Source organism: Macrotis lagotis, chromosome X (genome assembly GCF_037893015.1).
Source record: "Macrotis lagotis isolate mMagLag1 chromosome X, bilby.v1.9.chrom.fasta, whole genome shotgun sequence".
NCBI classification, from domain to species: domain Eukaryota; kingdom Metazoa; phylum Chordata; class Mammalia; order Peramelemorphia; family Peramelidae; genus Macrotis; species Macrotis lagotis.
Genome location: NC_133666.1, coordinates 579317937 through 579343015, shown reverse-complemented (window position 1 = coordinate 579343015; position 25079 = coordinate 579317937). Strand labels below are relative to the sequence as shown.

At 35.1% G+C, this 25079-nt stretch overlaps 1 pseudogene; it reads left to right on the top strand.

The window, feature by feature from the left end:
- LOC141499379 (protein FAM50A-like) overlaps positions 1-25079 on the top strand; it is a 35842-nt pseudogene that overhangs the window by 6372 nt on the left and 4391 nt on the right.

Sequence of the window (25079 nt, the reverse complement as noted above, 5' to 3'; positions counted from 1 at the left end):
GATTAGTTATCAACCTTGATCATGTCATGATCTATAACTGGTTCCTGGACTCTGTTGGCTCTAGAGGAGAAAGTGAAGCTTGTGATTTTGCACAACCCTCCCAGCTCACCTGTATGTCATGGCATCACATCCACGATATCATGGTCATCTTCTTTGAGAACAAAGGACAAACATTATCATCAAATGTATTACAGTGCCTGTTTGGTTGCCTTCATGGCTTTTGTAACAAATTGTTTTCTTCTGCTCATTCCACCAGGGGAAGTCTTTACATGCTTGGGGGCAAACACACTCCTACTTCACTGACAAGTTTGAGACCCCCAGTTACCCTCAACCTAGTTTAGACTATCTGCTGAAACAGTTTACCAGGGTGTGGCTGCTGTCCTTGTCACAGCTTCTTGGAGCCACAGGTGAGAATTAAGAGGATCAGATGGATGTCAAAGGTGAAAAGCAGCCCCTGAAGGGGACTTGGTGATTCTCACATCAGAGGCACTAGTCTTCTCTGAATACACACTGCTATGGACTCAAACTTCCATTGCTCCTGTGTTCTCTCCTCTGTTGGCCACCCAGAAGTAATACTCCATTCCATTTGATCAATAAACATCAATAGTGGAAAGATTCCTCCTAGAACTTCCACTTGAGAAAGTAACCATACTCTCTTTGCTCACTTCAGACTTGACTTAACATGATTCTTTGTATTTCTTTTCCATATTTCCCTATCCACCTATCTATCTGTTTGTCTATCTATTTATCTAATAAGTCATCTTCTATCTGTTTGATCTGATTGATTTTTACAAAGAGATATTTGTTTTGAAGATAAAGTAAGACTTCAAGTATAAAAATTTTATAAAGTATAAAAATTTTTCCCTCAAATCTCTAAGGTATACTTTCCATTATAATACATTCATATCTGGGAACAATGGGTTCAGATTTAAGCAGATTTTTGATCACTTAATCATTAACAGTTTTTACTATTTTCTTACTTTTGCTAATGTTTATGTTTTGGGTTGTCATTGGGATTTTAGGCTATTGAGATACATTTTGGAAGAAATTTTATTGGCATATTTTCTTTTTTACATTTTTAATATTTACAGATTACCACCACTCCTTGAGCTATCTCTGGTAAAAACTGAAAACAATCAAATAAAATTAATAATACAGTAACTTCATCTGAACAGGCATCCAACATTCCATTTTTGGAGTACACCTTCACCTCTCTATTTCTAGATTTTTGAAAAATTAGCAACAATTTATTTTCTCTTTTATCTATTTCTCACCACATTGAAAAGAAAAGTGACCATTATGTTCAAGATAAATAGGCAATAGGGATACAAAGAAAGACAAAAGACATAGCCCCTTAAATATGGTTGTCTCTCATTGATTCCTATCACTCTTAAAAAAATAAAGAGCAAGGATCAAACCAGGTAAAAAGAGTGTCTTTTAATTCACCCCAGTCAAACCAGAGATCTCTTTACCACATGGTAGCAGATTAGAATCAGGCATAGAATATCTATCTAGTCAAATGCGAAAGTTTCTCCAAGGTACTTTCTTATATACCCACATTTCTCTTCTTGAATCAGGTTCCCCTATATTTTCCATGGTAGGAATTGTATCAATGGTACTTTGACTCACATGATTCTGGAGGAGAGAGTGATACTGATGACTTTGCATAGCTCTACCTCACTTATATCCAATTCACCTGGAAAAATCAAGATATCACCCTCCTGATGCCATCAGTCCTCTTTGAAAACAAAGGACCAAAACAACAACACCAACAACTCTGACCATGGTCCTAAGAACTACTACCAGGATCCCAATCTTCTATTATATTTCAAAAAGGTATCTTGGAACTCTGTGGCTAATTTTTGGAGGTGAATTTCTATTGTCATCAGAGTAGAGTTTGTTTTATCTCATAACTTTCAAATAAATAGTTCACTCCAAAATCCTGTTGGTCAGTTGTGGCTTGTACTGAGGAAAATTCTTTATCACAAGCCCCAAGGAAGAGTTAAATAAGAGTTAACAAAGACTATGAGACATAATGAAGAACCAAACCTTGATCTTTATGTGTGACAATTGACATATGGGTAAAAAACTTATGCTCTATAATATTAAAAATAAAAGTCAGATTAGCATACAATCACATTCCCTTTGGTGGTGTGGAGGATAGAAGACTGGAGAATAATCTGTAGTCCAAAATTCTCACAGGGGTCAACAAAGAGTGGATTGAGGTCTCTTGCTCTTTCAGTTTCATGTCTGTTTAACAGCTCTTAGGTTCTGGAAATAGCTGTTTTCTTGGGGAAATGATTTTGAAAGCTAGATGAATCCAATCACAATCCACTTTAATTCTTTTTGTGTGCATGACAGAATTTTTAAGATTTTGGATTAGAAAATGGATTTACCCTTCCATAGAAACTATTTTAAAAAGATTTGCATATTTGTATTAAACTTTTACCAAAGCCTTAAATATCCATTTTAGTTCTGTATGTTTTTTTTTTTATGAATAGAATGCTTGTCTTTCAGAGTCCTTCGTGCATGTGATTTCTTTTCTGTGGAGACTGAGAAATGGCAGCAAGTTTGGTATAGGGGATAGAATGTTGGATTTGGACTCAAGAATCTCAAATTCAAATCCTGTTCAGATACTTGCTGGTTTTGTGACCTTGGGGAAATGAGTTCAGTTTTCTGTGCCTCAGTTACTTTGTTTATAAAATGAAAGGGAAGAACTCCATGACCTCAGACATTCTTTCCAGGTTTCTCTATAGTCCTATGAAAGTTAACATAATAAAATGCTATTTGTCTAATGTATTGATTATGTTTATGATCAATATGAAGCTGGTTCCAAATAGAATAGGGGGGGTACAATTCTGATTAGAAATCATGCTCTCAGGGGCAGCTAGGTGGTAGTGGATAGAGCACCAGACTTGGAGTCAGTAGTACCTGGGTTCAAATCCAGCCTCAGACACTTAATAATTACCTAGCTGTGTGGCCTTGGGCAAGTCACTTAACCCCATTGCCTTACCAAAAAAAAAAAAAGAAATCATGCTCTCCCTTCAGATACAAATAGATGACTAACATCTTTAGATTAAATGAGAGTATTCCTTGCTTATTCTTGTCCTTGGCAAAGAAGTCAAAATAATAGAGCTCAAAATAATAACTCATATTATATAACATATATAATAATACAATATTATATATAGCATATATAATAACATAATAATAATAACCCTGTAATATAGAGGGTTTTTTGTTTATTTTGCTTCTTGAGTTCTTTGTGGGCACCTCTTCATATCACTAAAAATGTAAAACTTGTATTTCACTTATGATCTTAGAGAGTTACCTGGTGACAGCATGAAGTTAGGTGGGACAGTAAGTCAGTAGGTCAGTCAGGTGTAGTGGATAGGGTGCTGATGCAGAGATAGGAAGATCTGGATTCAAATTTGATTCAGACACTAGCCAGGTGACTCTCAGCAAGTCACTTAATTTCACTTACCTCAATTTTTTCATCTCTATAATGTACTGGAGAAGAAAATAGCAAACCAATCCAGTGTCTTTTGTCAAGAGAGCCCTAAAATGACATCATGAGGTTGTAGTCATGATTGTAACAACTAAGCATCAACATAAAAAAGATCATAGCAAGACTCAAACAAAGATGTTCTAATTACAAATTTATCCTCATTTCTCCTTCACAAATTAATTTCCCCTTATTGCATTTGTATAGTCTTAGAGAGGTGCCTCAATCTCAGTGAAGTTCCCTCAATGAATTCACAGGTCATGAATGAATAAATACAGTAGTATTGATAAGGCTTTGAAAAACAGGAATAAATTTAAAAATTACCTGATCAGCTGGAATAGTATTACAAAAACACAACATAAATTAGTAAGAACCAATATACGGTAGCAACAATGCAAATGCAGAATGATGACTGAGATATAGTCAGTAGGAAATGACCTGAGGATTATATTTGGACACAAGCTGAATTATAGTTACCAATCTGATACTGGTGTTAAAAAGAAAATAGGATATTGGTACTAATAAAAAGGAATGTAATCTATAAGGACTGGAAAGCATTAGTTTCCATTACCATTCTAATTAGGGAGATTCAGTGTTCTCCATGACTTTAAAAAGATGTGGAGAAAATGTAGATGGTTTTTAAAAATATAATAACCTATTTGAAAGAATGAAAAACCTGAGTCATTTCAAAAAATAATTCAAATGGTTTAGATAAAATGGAGCCCAGCTTTTCCTAAGAGGAAAAGTTAAGAAAATAAAAGTTTTTCAATCTAAAGAAGAAGGAATCAGTTAGCTGGGAGAAAAACTTCAGTAAATATATAAGGAACTGAGTCAAAGTTATACAAATAAGAACCATTTCCTAATTGATAAATCATCAAAAGTTATGAACAGGTAATTCTCAAGTGAAGAAATCCAAGCTCTCTATAGCCATTTGAAAAATACTCCATATCACTAATAATTACAGAAGCTCCAAGATTTTATCTCAGAGCTATCATATTGATAATGTTGATTTTTTTTTAAAAAAGTAAGGAATTGGGATGGCCAGGTGGTGCGGTGGATAAAGCACTGGCCCTGCAGTCAGGAGTACCTGAGTTCAAATCCAGCTTTAGACACTTAATAATTACCTAGCTATATGGACTTGGGCAAGCCACTTAACCCCATTGCCTTGCAAAAAAAGAGTAAGAAATCACTACTACAGTATATTCTACAAGATTTCATTAGCCTACACTTGAAGACCTCTAATGAGAGGCAGCTCAGTACCTCCTGAGACAGTTCATCTTATTTTAGGGCAGCTCAGTTGCAAGGAATTTTTTCCCTCCTAACAGCAAGTAATTTTTCTCTATTATATATAGTCTTAGCAAATCCCTATATTCAATGAAATAGCTGTTGCAACAGTAGATTTCTTCTTTTTCTGAACTCTATTAATTGCCTTGTAGAAATTTCCAAGGAGAATATCCATTTGTCTTCCTTTTTTTTTGCATAAATCACAAGGTGTGAACTTGCAAATGAAACACCTGAGAAGAAGTTTGGCTCCTCAAATGGAAGTACCATTGGATTGGACCTGACTTAGTTCTAAATCTGTCACACTGGGATATTACGCTCTGTCTAGAGTCTGTATGCATAATTATTATTGACAATTATCCACTGATACTGAGTTTACCTTTTTAGGGGTTTGAAGTAGGGAATAATATAATTCATCCCTCTTTTCTCTGTAGATATATAAGAAGGAAAATATATCTCAGAAAAGTAATAATCAAGTCATGAGGCCTTTTTTTGAAAGTCCAGTTCTTTTTGTTGATTAAGAGGGATGAATTTATTTCCAAACTGGATTATTTCTTGAAAAAGGGGGGGGTATTTTACTGCCCTTGAGATAAGCCATTGAGCTTACACTTTAAGAATATCATATTCCCAAAGGAGACTGAGTTGCAGCCTAGAACTGTCTAGTTGATACTGAAAAATAAGATGTTTTGACCAGAATGGAAGTAATAGGAGAGGTTTCTTTCTTCTCTGGGCCTCATTCTTGATTCTCCATATTTTTTGACTATGCCACAGTAATCTTAGCCTAGAAGTTGTCCATCTGAAATCTTCATACCCTGAAGTTTTACTCTGCCCCTGCAATCACTTTTTCTGATTGGTTGATCCCTCCCAGAATCTCCATTTTAAGGAACATATGCAGGCCAATCATATTTTCATTCCTCTCCAGGTTCCACTCTGTCATTCCACTCCAGGTTTTCTCTGTCATTCCCTACTTCCTTCCCCCCCAAGCAGGTAGCTTTTCACACTCTTACTTCTTTTTCCCATCTAAGATACCTAGAAAGAGGGGTCACATCCTTGAGCTTGCTTTCACCAATAAATGCACCACCTCCATGTTCACAGATTCCAAATTCCTTTATCTGATCATTTATTGGCATTCTACCTCTCCCTCTGCTTCCCCTTATCAGACCCTACTCTATGTCCTACATTTTGAACTTCAATTCTTTGACTTTTCACTTCTCTCCCAGGATGCTCTAACCACTCTCCTCTCTTTTCTCTACCTTAATCCCTTCGTGAATCAATTAAATTTTACAATATACCTTTCTCTTTAGTATCTAGTTCCTTTATCATATTGTAATTGCTTCCTGTCAAGTCTCAGATTCAGATCATTCCCACCATTTGATACCTTTATTCCTACAAATGTGCTGCTCAATAAAAAGAGGAGAAAATTATACCACCATTCTATTTGGGTACATTACAAGTTTATGTCACACTTTCTCAAATGGGCCCTTGCTGTTCTTTAGCAATCTTCTTATACTTCCTTTATCAACTCACTATTCCATTCCCCTCAGTGACTCTTCCAAAATTTTTTATCCTATTCAAACTTCCCATAGTTCTTTCTCTTCCCACTATCTCAAGAAAATATGAGACCATTTACTTTGGCCTCTTTCTCATATAATTTCACTCATATGCCATTTGTCACTATTTCCTCCTTCACCCCGTCTCATATGAAGAAGTGGATTTATTCCATACCAAAACTAAGTCCTCTACAATCACATATCTTGGTCATATTATCCTTTGTCATATTATCTCTTTATCCTTGGTCATATTATCTCTTTATCATCCCTTCTAGTTTAATTATCTTCAATCTCTCTATTGACCCATTCTCTATTTCCTGCAACATGCCCATGTCTTCCCTATCTTCAAAGCACTCTCACTTGATCCTTCCATCCTTGCTATCATCCTACATTTCTTTTGTATTTTGTGACTAAAATGGGTGAGCAGTGGGTGCTCTCATCTTTTCTCTTATCATTTTTTTTCTGAATACCTTAAAATTTGGTTTTTAACCTTATCATTTTACCAAAAAAACTTGGTCTCTTCAGTTACCAAATGGTCTCTTAATTGCCAAATGGAATGGTCTTATTTCAATCTTCAATTTCATTGACCTGTCTACAGCCTTTGACATTATTGACCACTGTTTTCTCCTTGATTCTCTCTTTTCTTTAGTTTTTTTTTGCAAACACTATTCTCTCATCATATTCCTCCAATCAGATAGCTACCTCTCAGACTCCTTTGTTGAATCCTCTTTCAGATTACAACCTCTAACTGTGGATGTTCTATAGGATTCTGTCCTGGGCCCTCTTCTCTCTATATATACTATTTTATTTGGTGATCTGATCAGCTTCCAAGGATTTCATTACCATCATAATGGTAATCATGGCTCCCATACCTATGTTTCCTGCTCTAATATCTCTGTTGGCCATCGATATCACATCTTGAACTGCAAGACAACTTGAACTGAATTCCAGAGGACATCTTAACTAAATAAGTCTAAAACAAAACTCATTATTTTTCTTCCTCCATTCCCAATCTATTCTCCTTGTGAAGAATAATTCCATCTTCCTTTAGATTCACAACTTAGATATCCTTCTGCATGCCTCATTATTTCTCATTCCATCCATTTTGTCAAGACATGCTAATTTAACCTTCTAAATATCTCTTACCTGTACCCATTTCTCTTCCCTTATTCTATGATCATTCTAATGTAGGCCCTCATCACTTCACACTTGATTACTGACAATAGCCTGCTGGAGGTTTTGCCTGCTTCCAGTCTCCCATACTCTAATTTATTCCCCATTCAGCTACCAAAGTGATTTTTTTAAAAGTTCAGGTCTGGCTATGTCTTTCAGTTTATTGAGTAGGCTTCATAACACCTTCAGGATCAGATGCAAAATACTCCTTTTAGGCAATGAAAACTCTTCATTAACTAGTCTCCTCCTACCTTTTGAATTGTTTTATCCCTTATTTCCCCACCCAGAACTTAGATCCAGTGACACTGGTCTTTTTGCCATTCCAGGAACAAGACTCCATTTCTCAATCTGGCAATTTTCTCTCACTGTTTTCCATACCTGGAAGAATCTCTGTCCTTGACTCTGCCTACTGACCTCCCTGGTTTTCTTTAAATACAAGATAAAATCCCATCTTCTCTAGGTAGACTTTCCAAACCTCTTTTAATTCCAGTGATTTCACTTTCTTAATTTATCCTTAATTAGCTAAATACACACACACACACACACACACACACACACACACACACACACACACACAAAAGAATATATATTTGCTTGGTGTCTTGCTCATTTGTTTGTGAGCACCTTGATGGCAAGTTCTATTTTTTGCCTTTTTTTGTATCTCCAGTACTTGGCAAAGTGCTTAGCAAATAGTAGACACTTAAAAAATGTCTACTGACTGACTTCTTCAAACTACCCTCTCTTTCAGTTTCCTTTTATATGTTGCTTTACCCATTAGGAGGCAGGGAAAAGGTCTTTCTTAATGTCAGAGACTCCATTTTTTTGGCTTGTGTTTGAATAATTGACTCTTAGTATACCATCTGGTAAGCACTTAATGTTTGCTGACTCAACTTAGGAGATACACAAGTCTCCTTGTCATTTTCTTTCTTGTCTTTCTTTACTTGCCTCTGACTTCCCTGCTTGCTAAAATAGTAGCAGAACCAAGTATTCTTCACTTTTCTCTAAATTTCTTCCTGGTGGGTAAATGATAAACAAGAGTGTCTCTGTTTATATCTCCTTGTCTTGCTCTTGTATGATCTGATGTCAAAGTCCTCTCAACCAAATGCAAGAGAAATACTCAAATTTCATTACATTTATAGGAATTTTTCTCAGTCTTGTAGCTTTAGAGTTACTTTGAGATTTTGTTCTCAATTTATATATAATTTTGGTAGATTTTCATTTTGAAAAACTCATAGATTAAAACCTCAAATTCTAAGTAGACCAACCAGAATAAAATTATCTCTATAAGATGCCCATTTTTCATTTAGCCCAGTAGTGTCAAACTCAAATAGAAATGGATATCTGTAAGCTATATATGACTTAGAAAACTGCAAATCAACATTATTAATTTAGTTGTGAATTTTGATTTATTTTGTTAAATATTTCCCCAATTGATTTTAATCTGTTTAGTTCAGGCTTCACTGGACAGAGTTCAGCATCTCAGGAAGATTTTGTTTAAAGAAATTTATTGAGAAATAACTGTCTGGTACATGTGTCCTTTTGTATCTACTTTCTTCTAGTTCTTGAACCATGCATAATGACCAAATGAACTGTCATTGTTCCTGAATGGGTTTTATCAATATGCTTTCCTACAATCTCACTCACCATTGTCGAAATTTACCAGATTAAATATATTCTCTTTCAATATCATTCCCTTTTGTGTATTATCCTCTTCATTAGAATATCAGCACTTTGAAAGTTAAATCTTTTATTTATATTTTATTATCATTATTTGACAGATAGTAAGGGTTTAATAGATGCTTTTCTCACCCATTCATTTTTTATTCAAGGCAGTAAATTCTGCTTATAGAAAGTTCTAATATTTACTTCTTGCCTTTGTTGATATCTTTGTTTTTTTCTACCATCTTAGTTTCCAAATATATTCCTCTATTCTTTTCCTACAGAGCATGGATAGCTCTAATTTTAGGATGTTTTATAACTTGTTCTTGATAGAGCTATGCCAAATCTTTGTGATTATTGTTTTCTATATATTTGCTAAGCATTCCTCTAATTATAGACCCTAGAATTTTTCCAGAAGTCAAAGTCAAACTCATTCACCTATAATTTGTAGACTTACTCTTTTCTCTTTTTGAAAATCAGAATTGTTATCTCTCAGTTCTACAACACCTTTTTCATTATTTATATTCTTTTAAAAGTCATTGAAAGTGGTTGAATGAGCATAACTGCCAGCTCCTGGGAAATAGTCCATTTGGACCTAGTGACTTGAACTTATCAAGGACAGCCTTGGTTAATTTTCTATTTCCCTAATCATTTCAATTTTTAACTTCAGATTAGTAATTTCTTTCTTTCTTTTCTAATCTGAGGGCCATCCTTTTTTTGTCAAATAATCAAATAAAATAACATTTAAAAAGTACTTAGCATAGTGCCTGACAGTTGTTGTTCAATAAGCAAGTTTTCTTTCTTCCTTCAATAAAAAGTGAAATAAGGATAGGATAGTTCCATTTTTATAGTCAGTTAACATTAATCTTTCTACTCGATGAAGTATGTAAATACTATTTCTGAGACTTCATTTTGCTCCATAATGCAACTTTCTAAAAGCCCTTTTTTGCTGTCTCTAGTTTATTTCACCATCCTCATACTTAGCTTTAGCACTGACACCATTTTTATAAGACCATGACAAATTTTTGTATTAATCTGCTGTCATCTTCCCTTGCTTCCATTTTCTATATGTACCTCTTAAAAAACTAAATTGCTTGGTGAATTTCCTATCAGTTTCATAAACTACTCTTCATTGGAATGCTTTATTTTTACATCTTCAGAATTTCATTCTTCTCTTTTGGAATGACTTGGAAGAATTTTATTCCATGTAATCCTAGCTATTCTTTTCCCCAAACACTTCAAAATCTGTTATTCCTAAAGCTACATGTCAGACTAAGGTCAGACTAAGGTGTATGTATCAACTTTTCTTTCTTTCTATGTCTTAAATTGTAAGATAGGCTGTCACTTTCTCTTTGCACTGGCCATTCCCCTTGCCTGAAATGCTTCTCTCTTTACCTTTGATTCAATGAACACCCCCTGCCCCTTTTTCCATTAAGATGGAGCTAAAACATCATTTTTCTACATAAAAAACCTTTCCTGATCCCCAGAACTGATAGTTTCTTCCTTCTCAGACTATCTTGTATTTAGTAGTGAATGGAGTATTGATGTTGAATTAGCACCTCTGGTATGAGGGCTTTCCAAGCCTTTTTCAAGGCTGCTCATCCACTTTCATTATTCACCTTCATCCAGTTCTCACCTGTGGCTCCAAGAAGCCAGAGCATTTGCAGTATCCATAATTCAGCACCCGTCTAGGCAGATGAATTAAACCATGTTAAGGTTAACTGATGGGCCTCAAAACTGTCAGTGAGTTAGAGGGATGTCTACCCTAATCATGTGAAGACTTTCCCAGTGGAAGAGGTAGAGAAGAAGGATTTGTTCCAATGGCCTTAAAGGCAGCCGAAGCAGTTAATGTCTAGTGCTTTGAGTTTGGTAAGAGATAGAAGACACCAAGGTCATCCACTGCATCCTGTCTAATGCCAATTGTCCTTACTTTTGTCCTGTCACTGGAATATGATAACTCAGGAAGACAGGATGAGCCTCATGGGGGCAGTTAGGTGGCACAGTGGATAGAGCACCAGCCCTGGAGTCAGGAGGATCTGAGTTCAAATCCAGCCTCAGATACTTAATAATTGCCTAGCTGTGTGATCTTGGGCAAGTCACTTAACCCCATTGCCTTAAATAAAATACAAAAAAATTAAATAAAAAAGAATGAGAGGGGCAGCTAGGTGGCATAGTGGATAAAGCACCAGCCTTGGAGTCAGGAGTACCTGGGTTCAAATCCGGTCTCAGACACTTAATAATTACCTAGCTGTGTGGCCTTGGGCAAGCCACTTAACCCCATTTGCCTTGCAAAAACCTAAAAAAAAAAAAGAATGAGCCTGATGACTTTGCACTGCTTAAATCCAATTCAAGCACAAGTCAAGATTTTACCCATGATGCCATTGGTCTTCTTTGAAAATAAAGGACAAACAATAACAAAAATACCTTATATTTGACTACTTTATATGTATTTGTAATTATTTATTTTACATTTATGCTCCTCATATACTTATATTTACATGTGTTATATCTTTTGATGTCCCTCCAAAAAATTCTTCACATCTTTACACTTCTGTTGCCATGATTAGCACAGTGCCTGGCATATAGTAGGAGCTTATTGAGTTATTGTTATTGATAGATTCCCTTTGGTTGAGTCATTGCCACTCCATCATACAGCTATTTCTTATTGGTGTGATTGAGATTCAAAATATATTTGGCCTCTTTTTTTTGCTCCACCAATTTTTGAAAGTGGAAATTATCATTATGTCAAGTCAAGAAATTATTAGCTATTCATTAATGGGAGAGCTATAGCAGATACCTGGTTAATTTACATTCTTTATTACTACTATATTATGCCTGTGTCATTGTGATCATTTCTTGAACATCTCATCTATTTTTTTCTTTTTGATGAAAAACAATATATCATTTGCTTATGCTTCCAAAATATTCCTGATTCCTTCTACAGAAATTCAAAATATCAAGTTTCCTTTTTTAGATTAATTTTCCCCCTTAAGATCATATATATATATATATATATATATATTATGTTGAATTATATACTCTATTCTATCCCTTATTTTCCTCTCTTTTACCTTTTAATTGTTTCCTTCTCAGAGTTATATTCCCATCAAATATTGTATCCCACAAATTTTAAGTGGTCACTTAACCTTCACTACAAGGTTTCTTATGATGGGGAACTTTTAACCTAGGCAGCCCATTTGACCTTGAGGGAAGAGCACTAATTTTTAGGAAGCCTTTCCTTTCCTTGAACCAAAATCTGCTTCTTTAGGGCATCTACCCACAGCTTCTAATTCAAGAAACACAGCAGAATGGGGCCAGAGTCAGGTACTTTTCCTTTAGGGTGCTCAGATAATTGATCTTACTTGTTTCTGAAGTTATAGGCACATAGGCTGCAGATTTAGGTGATACACTTGAGCTCAGTTTACATACCTTCATAGGTCTAAGGGATAAGAGAGTCCAGAAATGAATCTTAACTTCAATAAAAGACAGAACCAAATGGACACTATCAGGTTGCCAGTTCCAAATTATTACCTACAACAAAATGCAGATTTATACCTGATTTGTAAGTGTGCAATTCATTGAATCAGCAAATGTTCTGCAAATGTGTGCTAAACAGAATTCTAAATGAGTTTCCATAATGCATGTAAACATAATGTATGGCTTTTAATTTAGTTGATAATGTAAAAATATTGCCCTGGATGGGGAACAATTCAGACAATCTCACTCAATTCTAATGTAACAACTTTCTTTATGAGAACCTTCAAATAGGGCTTGGGCTCTGAATATAAAGCAGTTGTAACTTGGAAGTAAAAACTTGGAGAGATGAGCTCACTCTGAAGCAACCTTCCTGGAACTGGTTCCAGGGAAAAGCTGACATTTTTGCATTTCCCTGGTGAAAGAAGATATAAATGCTCCTGAACACAACTGGAAAGGTGTTAACGTGGCACCAACAAGCCTGCAATTGCCACTGGCTAGTTACACCATTTGGCATGAACACTAGCCTCTAAGGACCTCAATTTATTTTTCTGCTAAATGGGGTGCCCTGACTGTTTCATAGAGGAACAATGAGGAAAAGGATAATGTATGTGAAAACATTTTAATGTGCCTTATTGAAGATTCTTAGAGAGAAGGTCAAATAACATAGTGTGCTCTAATTGACTTAGAGAAAAACACTTGAAACCGGGTACAAGTCCTCTTCTCCCTTCTATCTCATTTATAAACCGTGCTATACATAGTCTAGTCACCAAAACTCTCTGAGAATCCTTTTTCTCATTCTCATTTCCTCACACAGATTACTCAAATTTCTATCTCTGTGCCTCTGTATTGATTGTTCCCTGTATCTGAAACATTTCTTCCTCACTTCTGTCTCTTAGAGTCTCTGGTTTCCTTCAAAACTCAACTCAGTTGCTCTCTTTTATATGGAACCTTTTCTTATCTTTTCATCCATCAGTGATGCAAACAAGGCAAATATCTGTTACTTCACATATCTCCATTAGAATGGAGGGCAGAGATTATTATTATTATCATTGTCCTTGTGTTCCAAGTGCCTAGGGATAGTGATTGGCATCGTTGTTGCTATTGTTTTGTAACACAATTTGTATGTAATGCAATTTAGGGTTTTCTTGGCAAAGATATTAAAGCAGTTGCCATTTCCTTCTCCAGCTCATTTTACAAATTAGGAAACTGAGTTGAATAGGGGTTAAATGATTTGCTTAGCGTCACACAACTAGTAAGTGTCTGAGAGCAGATTTGAACTCTTTAATGTAGCTTCCCCAGGTAGTATGTATTTAATAAATGATTATTGATTAATCTATAAAAGAGCATAATAATCCTTGCCTCTCTCACAAAAATGTTGGGAACACAAAATAACATGTTGTGCATGAAAATGATTAGAAAACTTGCAAAACAAGACATAAATGTAATATGTCATTTATTATTAAATCAATCTAAGCAGGGTGGGCTTTGGATTAAAAACTGGGAAATTGGCAGTTTGTTTATGGTTCCTTTCCCTTCTTCCTAGGATATCTTTGATGACATTTATTCTGGGTCCTGTTTCTGTAAGCTCTTCCTTAAGCTGTTTGTCAATTAAATTGCCAAATTCAGTTCATAGATAGCTGTTAACTGAAACACTCAATGGTTCCCAACCTTTTTTAATAAAAATTGTAGACATTATCACATTGCTTCATTACACTTTGAAGTGTTTAATGTTTTTTTCAAATTCATTTGAAAATATATAGCAAAAATATTTTGAATTCCGTGATGCAATCTAATGAATTGATATTTTAGTAATCACAGTAGCTTTTAAAACTTTAAAAACTTTATAAATATTATATGATTTACTGTATAGAAGGTTTATATTTTCAATTATAGACTTGTAGATTTCTTGCAATAATTTCTTTTTTCATGCTAATTTGGAAGTTATATTTTGAGATACCAAGTAGGAACCCTTAGGCATTCATTTGTCTACTTCTGCCTCTTCTCTATGGTTCTTGAAGTTGCTTCTGAGATTTCTGCCTAGAGAAAACTTACTGTAATTTAGAATTATCATCAAGTCATCCATAGAATTTATTTGGTGTTTGCTATATTTCAGCCGCTATGCTGGGTCCTGGAGATGCAAACACTAACACCTTGTCTTTTCTAAAGTAATTTACAATTATAGGATTTCCATTTGGAAGTGAATTGTGAGATTATCCCTTGGAATACTTAGCTGGAGAGAGCTAAAGAATACAAGAAAATGATGGTAGAAGGTGAGACTGCTTTATCTAAAATATAGAGAAGAACTACATAACAACCCACAGTCTCTGAATGTGGAATGGTTGTTGAAACAACTTGATGCTCTCTTGTAAGGGAAGTGGTAGATGGAATTCATAACTGAGTAGAAGCTTGAAATCAATGACTTCTGAGAGCCTGTCCAATATTAATAGTTCAGGATGACAGTCTAAAATGACTGGGTCTTTTCAGTTGAGAAAGACAAAAAAACTGGTGGACCCCAAGATCATAGAACTTAGAGTAAAATGGATCTTAATGCTCTAGATCAACTCTTTTTTTTTCCATTGATGAAACTGACACTCAGGGAAGTGACCATAATCCCAAAACTAGTAACAATAGATAAACACAAAAAACACAGGTAGATTTAATGAAAAGATACATTTATGATTAATCCTGTTAATATAACTAAGATTCTTGGGAGATACTAATTGCCTTTTAGAGTCACATTTAGGAATGTCATATGATTTCTGAGATTTGGAGAAATTGTTTCATTTCCTAAGTCTCTGTTTCCTAATTTGTAAAAAGAGTAGATGAAACTATTTCAGGATTTCTTAACCCTTCTTATGTCATGGATTCCTTAGGCAGCCTGGTGAAGCCTATGGAACTTTTCTCAGGTCAAAGTTTTAAAATACATTAAAGATCATTTAAGCCATTGGTTTTTACCCTGAAATCCATGATTTAAAAAAAATTCAATAACTATCTTGATAACAATTAATTTTCTTAAATCCTAAGTATTTATCTAAATCTATGATCCTATAATCTTGCTCCTCATAGAGCAAAGTCTTAATTTAAAGGGAACATAAGTCTAACTGTGTAGCTATCCTTGTGAATTATCTTTGACCACTTTTTAATCCCCTGCCAGTTTCTCTCAGTTCATAATACAGTCCTATGTCACCTCCTCAGACTGTTCAGCTAGACTTTGTGCAGAGAATGCAAATTGAGATAAATGTCTGAGCCAAATCCAATAAGCAAGGATAAGCTTCTACTCCATTTCCATATAAAGAAGTCCAAAGTTAATTTGGGAGGAGAGAACAGACATGCATTGGCTCCCTTCTCTTTCTGCGGATAATGGAGAACTGGCAATAATTCAGCTCTGGGAGAGGCAGAATTCAGTCTCCTTGTGAATGTTACTGACCATTTCAGTCCATGTAACTTACTACTTGGCATTTTTCCTAAGCTTAAAAATCCACAAAGCTTAAAACTAGGATGGAGAGGTTGCCAGCATATAGCTGAAACCACTTCAGTGGTTATGTTTAGAATCCTCCCAGGACTATAGCAAAGCAGGGTAATTTGAGTATTTTTAAAGTTCTTAGGCATGTATATGTAGGCATATATAAAGATGTTCAAATGAACTGGGTAAAAGTGAAATAATTGTTTATTGACCTAGAATAAACTTTTTACATGTTTAAAAAGCTTAAAATAGGCAATGCTTCCTATTTTCTACTATCCCTTTTCATAATTTGGCATTGCATTCACAAAGACTTTGATACTTATTCTTAAATTATTCACCAGGAAACCATACTTTTATCACATTGAGAGTTAAACAAATCTTTGATGAATAATCTGTTTTTTTCCAAATCTTGCTCAATTATAGACCATATATTTTCAAAGGGGGTTAAATTGGTCAGTTTCTCTGGTCATTGAAGCATATTTATTTTCATCTTAGATAGTTTTTATAACATTGAATGTTGTGGCATGTTGTAAGTTATGTTGTAAAATTCCATCTCCTTTTTGGAATTTCTTTAAGTCCAGAAAATTTTGCTTGTCAATATATTATATATAACAGAGTTCCTCACTAGTGACAAACTTTCAGTCCTACTGAAAGTAAAAAAAAAAAATCACCTTTTGAGGTATATGTTTCAAACTAATGAAGTTGCCGAGATACTTTGTGTTCACCTATTGTACTTCTGTCATTTTTGGTACAATCTTGAATTAGAAAAGTGAGTTTAATTTACTTTTTTCCCAATCTTTAGTAGTATAGTATTTGTGTTATCTCACTTGATCAACATTTTTCTACATAGCAACAACATTTTAAAATAATTTGTCTTCTCACTGTGATTGCAACTTCAAAAAGGTCATGTTCCACTTTAGATGAATCACTGATAGTTGATCCACTTGACAAGTTCTTCAAAAAGTCTTTACTAGTTTTCTTATACTAAATTAGGCTTTTTCTTTGATTTTCCCCCCCTCCTTCCTTCCCTTTTTTCCCTTCCTTCTTACTTTACCTTGCCTTCCCTTCCTTGACTTTCCTTTCCTGGCCCAATTTGAAAATCTATTAATGATAAGAGTTTGAGTCAAGTCAAAGAAATAGTTCAGAGAGGATACTTATGTATCTATAGGTCAATCAATTGGGGGTCCCCTGACCTATCACAAAATTCTTAGCAAAAGAATGCGTAGTTAGTAGGTGGGGTATTGTTCTGAATTGGTATATGTCCCTAAGAAGGCAGATTCTTCTAACCAAGGCAACGTAGTTCAGAGGTGGTAGATAATTCAATAATCTGTAAGCAGATGAATATTTCTTTTGCCTTGGTATAATTGTTATAAAATAATTGGGTCTTGACTTTATTGCATGTTGAGGCTAAGGCTCATTCAGCATTATCACAGTTCTGAATTGTTCTTTGACTCTCAGGGGATCATATCTCTCTATAAACTAGCATTTCCCTGAGGGTAAGTGAGTCTCTTTATGTTGTCAACATTCCCCAATGGTATGAAGTGAAAATTCAGGGGCTATGATAATTGAGATGTGTACAGGGCCCTAACTAGAATATAACTTGCTACAATGTTGAATCTGATATGACTGGTACATCTTGTATTGCTTTTAAAATGGATAAGTTGTAGTCACCATTTTGATTTATAGAATCATTGACTTTTTTGAGCTGGAAGGTATTGCAGAGATCACCTAGCCTAGTGCTTTCATTTCATGGATGAGGCAAAAGAAGCTCAGGGTAATTAAGTGACCTATTTAAGGTTACATAACTAATCATGGCATAGCTGAGAATCATCTATAACTATGGTGGTCTAACCCACTCAGAGGTGATACCATCTATAACTAGGGTGACAGTGAACAGGGCTTTGTCCAGGGTGCTGAATTTACAAGATAATCAAAGCACTTTCAGTCCTCATCAGCTGAGAACAGTACTTTGCATCTAGTTAGTAAGGAAAAAAAATTTGTTATAATAAGAAGCCACCAGATGGCCCTTTTCCTCCTTCTGTCAGTACCATTTCAGGTGAATGCTGACCTCACAAAGATCCTCTATGGTCTTCTGTTTTAAAAAGTTTAATTGAGATTTAAAAGTTGAGATAGGGAATGAGAAATTTTTACAGTAATGAATATTGAAAACTAACTCTAAGCTTTCTGTGATGTTAGATTAAAGGGAACTTATTGTGCTCAACTACTACAAAAGGATAACTAGAAATAAAAAGATAGAAGGTAAAGCCTACCTTTCAAATGTACTATGAATTATCCAATCCTATGTTCTATTAGTGTAGTCTTGGAGAGACTGGTATTCCTTCAACCCACCAAGATCATCAGCATAGGACTTAACTGGAGAATTTTGTAATTAACAAAGGAAAAGCTTTTGGAAAATAAAATTTGGAAAATAAACTACTATTAAGGAAAAATTCATTGAGTTAAGCTTTATTATGGTTGCTTTTAAATTTTTCAACCACTTTCTCCAATCATTTGTGAGTGTTGCCCCACTCACAAAATTTCATAGTTATAACTCTATTGGGAATAGAACTCCAGTGTCCTGCTCCCTATTTTAATCATTATTTCAAGTTGTTTTCTTATATTTAAGGAGAATTTACCTGTAAAATGATACCATAGACAAAATGATAAAGTAGTGAAGTTCCAACATACTTTAAGTTCTCCACTTACCAGTCATCTCCATTTTATAGAAGCTAATCAAGGGAGTTGTTTTTGTTTGATCTGGACTTGAGATTTCATTAATGTAAGGATTTTCTTTTGCCTATTGAGAATAGCAATTACTCTGCAGTTTAATCTTAGAGAGTAGTCTGAAATACTAAGATATGTCCAATGTCACACAGCTTATGTTTCAGTTCAACTTTAAGCCAAGCCTTCTTGACTTGACTATGGACAGCTCTCAGCCTACTATTCTACATTGTCTTACATATGATGCAGATCAAAAGTAAAAAGCAAACATTTTTATAAGATAGCAGTTGTCTCTACAATTCCAAGTATTCAGTTAATTTTGGTTGGTAAAGGAGGAAGTTGGTATTAGTTGTTGAAGCTTCAGGATTTTTCTCTCAGTACCTTTTCTGCCTATATGAATTTGAACTTTCCTTTGTTAATAACAAAATTCTCCAGCAGTCCCATGCTGATGATTCTAGTGGGTTGAAGGTGATACCAGTTCCTCAAAGACTATACTAATAGAACATAGGATTGGATAATTCATTCTACATTTGAAAGGTAGGCTTTACCTTTTATCTTTTCGTTTCTAGTTAACCTTATGTAGGAGTTGAGTGGAATAGGTTCCCCCTCAATCTAGCTCAAATAATCACAGAAGGGGTAGTCCTAGAGCAAAGGTGTTAATGGATTAAAGTCTAAAAATGTGTCTATGGCTTATTTCTCTGAGATGAAGTATGAAGAGATTCTCTATGCTGGAACTGGAGAGCAAGCTTGTCAAGACCTGGCAAAGGTCTTTAAAAAAGTTAGCTTACCAACTCCAGGGATGGTTGAAGAAGCAGTTCAGTGGATTGTGACCTCTGGGCCTCTACAACCATGAACCAATTAGGGAAGTTGGGGGAAGGAGGAAAGTTTATCTCATTCTTCCCTACCATCCATGACATCAAGCATGGGAAGCATTTATCCAGTAGAAGATAGTATTAAGTACTGAGCAAAGAAGATTGAGCCAGCTTTGAAAAATGACTAGAGATAATAGATTCAAGGGAAATTAGTCTTGGCACTTAAGAGTTGAGCTGTGGAAAAGAACCAACTGAAGAATCACAGATAAATGAACTTCCCAGCAGAATTGCTTTAATCTGAGATGAATAGAGTTAAGCCACCTTAAGAAAAAACTTCAGGGTCCTACATTGATGCTTATGAATTAAAATCTGCCTCCTTGAAATAATATCATGAATTCTTTATGCTTGTTACCTAAATACTGAATAGATTGTATAGGCACTTGGGGGCAGTTAGGTGGTATAGTGAGAAGAGTGCCAGGAAGACTCATCTTCCTGAGTTCAAATGTGGCCTTAGATACTTACTATTTATGTGACTGTTTACCTCAGTTTCTCTATCTATAAAATGAGCTGGTGAATGAAATGAAAAATCACCTCAGTATCTCTACCAATAAAACCCCAAATGGTGACATGAAGTATTGGATATGATTGAAATGACTGAACAATAACAATAGCTATTTGAAACTAGGGGTTTTGCTATTAGCAAAACTTTTTTTTCCAGTTTTATATTTTGAGAACATCTAAGTGACTAAACTTCAATTCTTCTTTGGATTTGGAGTCAGTGGATCTCAGTTTAAATTTTGCCTTTGATCCTACCTACCAGTATGATTTTGGGCAAGTCATATGATCTCTCTAAGTCTCAAGGTCTTCATCTACAAAAGGAGGGAGTTAAACTAGATTATGTCTCAGATCCTTTCCAGCTCAACATCTATGATCATATTCTACCTTGTAAAAGAACATTAAGACAGTGCAATACAATAGAAAAAAATAAATGAGTCAGAAAATGTGAAAGTGGAGGTGCTTCTGACACTATTGTATGAGCCTTGGCAAATCAACATCAAAAACAATCCTCATTATCTTTGAAATGGGGTGGGTTTTTCTGTTGTCCCCTTTTTATAATTGTGAGGAAAATGTTCCACAAACAGTATAGCTATAGATAAATAAATGATTTCTTCTTTCATCATAGTTTTTCTTTATGGTCTCTGGTTGGTTGATTTTGGACAAATTCATAGCTCTCTCAAAAGTGTATTAATTTTGCTATTCTTCATATAACACTGCATTTCTACTTTAAAAGTTCATCTTTGTCAATCATAGCTCTTTTAAAGTTTGCTCCAACACTAATAATATAATATGAAAATATCCTAACACTGATAAGTTAATGACAAAATAAACATTTCCATGTGGGGCATGGTGGGGGGCCATGATGTCTTTCTACATTCCTTGAATGCTATTTCTTACCTCCCATTTCCCCCAACAGCACAAGGATACCAATGAGAATGAACTACTTGCTATTCTGCACATATGGTATGCTGTTTCCCATTTCCATTCCTTTGCACTGGTTGTCTCCCACATCTAGAATGCATACCTTCTGCCTTTCGGAATCCCCCATTCAAAATTCAGCTCAAGGGTTACATTCTATAGTAAATCTTACTGAATCTCCCAGTGGTGAGTGTATTCTCCTTGGTAAACTACTATGCACTCATTCTATATTTATTCTGCATTTACCACCCAATTCATTTTCTCTTATGGCTTCTAGCACCATTTGACTTGGGCTCCAAAGGAAGATGGTGAATTTCCAAGCCTGGGAATTAATGTCTGAATTTTCCTTACCTTCTTATCCATTATATCATATGCTTCATTAGGATATACCCCAAGCTGATGTGACTTCACAGCCAGAGTCTGAAATTGAGAGATGCAGTTCAGCTATTTGCATACAAATATACTACAATTATTATGAAGTATAGTCCATTATAGAATTCAGTTTAGCTTGCATTTTAGTTGAAACCATAAAAAGCTGCTTAGAAAAGAGTTAGCTTTATCAATTACAGATTCAGGGATACAGTTTTGTTTTTTAAACCTTTTAGATTGACAGTTCTCAAGGAAGGGGAAAAAGCTTTCAAATGGAGTTGTCATTAGCAATGTAAATCTGAGATTGAAATTTTAGGGGAAATTTGAGGATCTTTCAGGAAAGTATGACTGAAAATCCAAGTACCCCCCAATGGCTTTAAACACTTCCCAGTATCCATCTCAGTATTTGTATCCATTGTATCAAGACCCACAAGGAAGTAATAAATCTTTTATTGAATTATTATAGCAAGCCAGCATAACTTCTTATATCTCTAACTCCAGTTCTCCTCCTATCCCACTAAAAGGAAATTAGTCTCTCATGGAACTCCATACCCACACATACACAGAGTGAGTTAATCACTTACTAAGGTTAGCTGTGTGAATTATAAGCTACATATTTAAATGATCTTTAAAAGTCAGTTTAATGAGTCTAGGAGAGAAATTCAAAGTGGAACTCCACTTCTGATGAGTCCTACACGAAGTATAAGGAACTGGAGAAGGAAAACAGTTAGAGGTCCTCAAGAGATTTAAGGGTAGAGGAATGGATGGAGGCAGCAACTCTAATATCATTAAGGCCATTCTTTAAGTGGACTTAGGAATTCACGATCTAGGACTTTCACAGTATAAAGTTTTAACTTCCTGTTCAGTATGATTTGAAACATCTGAAGGAAAGTGTATTTCTGATTGGTGTCCTATTTCTGGAAGGGTCCACTGATTGCTTCTTACTTTGACTGGCTCATTCCAGAGCAAGAGGAATATATTCAACAACTGGAACTGGTAGAAGGAGATAGCTATCAATCTGCCTTGGTAAGCCTTTTTATCTCTCTGATCTTGATAGTTGCTACATTTGGAGGATTTTATTTGCTGTTTTATCATCAATTTTCATTGCAGTCTTACTTTCTCGATTCTTGTCTTTTATTATTGACATACAATTTTGAGTATTTTCACTGGATGTCCTCCATATATGGAATTCTCTCTCTCTTTATCTCTACCTCTTGGATTCCCTAGCTTCCTTTAAGTCCCAGAAAAATTCCTCTTCCCATATGAAGTTTTCTTAATCTCTCTTATTACTGGTAATTTTACTTTGTTGATTATTTCCTATTTATACAACATATAGCTTGTTTGCATTTTCCTCTCCTCCATTAGATTCTAAGTTCCCTGAGAGAAATGACTATCTTTTCTCTTTTCTTTCCAGCAGCTTAGTATAGTACCTTGCCCATAACAGGCACTTAATGATCTTTGTCCTTCATTCTCAAAGAAGACTATTACATCAGTGATGATGCCATGACATGCACATGAACTGGATTTGAGTGAGGGAGTGTTGTGCTAAGTTACCAACCTAATTTTCTCTTCCAGAGCCATCTTGGTCCAGTGACCAGATATGAATCAGGGCTAATGGAGATGATCTTTAATATGTGGCAATCAGGATTTAACCAAGGTCACACAGACTCCAGTGTCTGAGGCTGGATTTGAACTCAGATCTTCCTGACTACAGGGCCAGTGTTCTACCCACTGGTATTCTAGCTGCTTATTGACTGACCGACAATTCCTTTGACCTCTGAGTAGTAAGGGGAGGGACATGAATGCTATACTGTGACTTGAGGTATTGGTAAAATTTTATGTTTTTCTAAGAATCAGAATTTTATTCAGGATTTTCTGAGTGGATCCAAGATGGTGGTGGTGTTAAAATTAAGGAACTTCTGGAACTCTTCCTGAAACAACTTTTTTTTAGTTTTTTTTAGTTTTTTTTTTTGCAAGGCAATGGAATTAAGTGATTTGTCCAAGATCACAAAGCTAGGTTATTATTAAGTGTTTGAGGCTGGATTTGAACTCAGGTCTTCCTGACTCCAGGACCAGTGCTCTATCCACTGTACCATCTAGCTACCCCATGAAACAACTTTTAATGAAATCTCTACACAGACCCTAAAGTGACAGATTCCACAAAAACAAACAAACAAAAAAACCAGAGTGAAACAAATTCTTAACTCAAGATATTGAGGAGGAATTTTGGAAAAGGTCAGTCTCAAATGGGTAAAACAAGAGTATAAACCCAGCATAAGTGGGAGAGCTAGGAAGCTAAAAGGAAGCTCTTAGCCACAGTGTAGCTCAGGTCTGGTTCATCAAGTCAGTGATACAGAGGGCCAGCATTGAGTATCCCAAAAACGAGAAGCTAAAGTTCAAGCCCAGGAATGCTAATGAAATAGGTGGGACTGGGTTGGGCCACCCTAACAAACTGCTAGCACTCAAAACAAATCATAAAAAACACCTTGGCAAGAAGAAAGGTTGCTAGATTCCTGGTCCCAGCACAAAAAGTTTGGGGCTATACCCCAGGACCACCACTCAACTATCAAAATGTATTACCCCCCCCCCAAATGTGCTAACCATAGAAATTTCCTTTAAGGACCATAAAACACCATCTCAGAAGAGAAAATCAGTGGGAAAAACTGACTAAATGTAAAGCCTCAAATGAGTTTATGAATTGGTTTAATTTTGTAAGAGCACACAAAAAAAAAAGATTTTAAAAACTAGACAAGAGAGGAGGAAGAAAAATGGAGGGAAAATGGGAACCATACACAACAGTCATGAAAAATTTACTAAATTAAATAATACCTTTAAAAGTAAAAGTGACTAAATGATAAAACAAAAATATCAATTCCTTTAAAAGAAAAAAATGACCAAACGGAAAAGGAAAACTACCCCTTTAAAAGGAAAAATGATCAACTGGACAAGGAATACAACTCATCAAAAAGTAAAATTATACAACTGGAACAAGAATCAACTCATCAAAAAGCTAACTGAAGAAAATAAAATCCTAAAAACTATAATTGGACCAAATGGAAACTAATGCTTGTATGAGAAACCAAGATTCCCTGACTCAAAATCAAAAGGTTGAAAAAATAGAAGACAATATAAAGTGCCTCTTAGGGAAAATGGCTGACTTGCAAAATAGATACAGGAGAGATAATTTGTAAATTATTGATCTATCTGAAAGTCATAATCAGAAAAAAAGAGCGTGTGTAATATGTTCAGAAAATTATTACGCAATACTATCCTAATATCCTAGAATAAGAAGACAAAATGGTCCATGAAAGATTCCATTGATCACCCCCAGAAAGAGAGCTCGGAATTAAAACTCAAAGGCATATTGAAGCCAAATTTCCAAATTCTCAACTAAAGGAGAAAATACTGTCAGTAGTTAAAAAAAAGCAATTTAAATACCAGGGAGTCACAATTAATATTACACAGGACTTAAGAGCTACAACATTAAAGGTTCAAAAGGTTTGGAATATGATAATCCGAAGGACAAAAGGAGCTTGAACTGCAACCATTCTACAACTATCATGCAAAATTCAGCATATTCTTTTGGGGAAAAG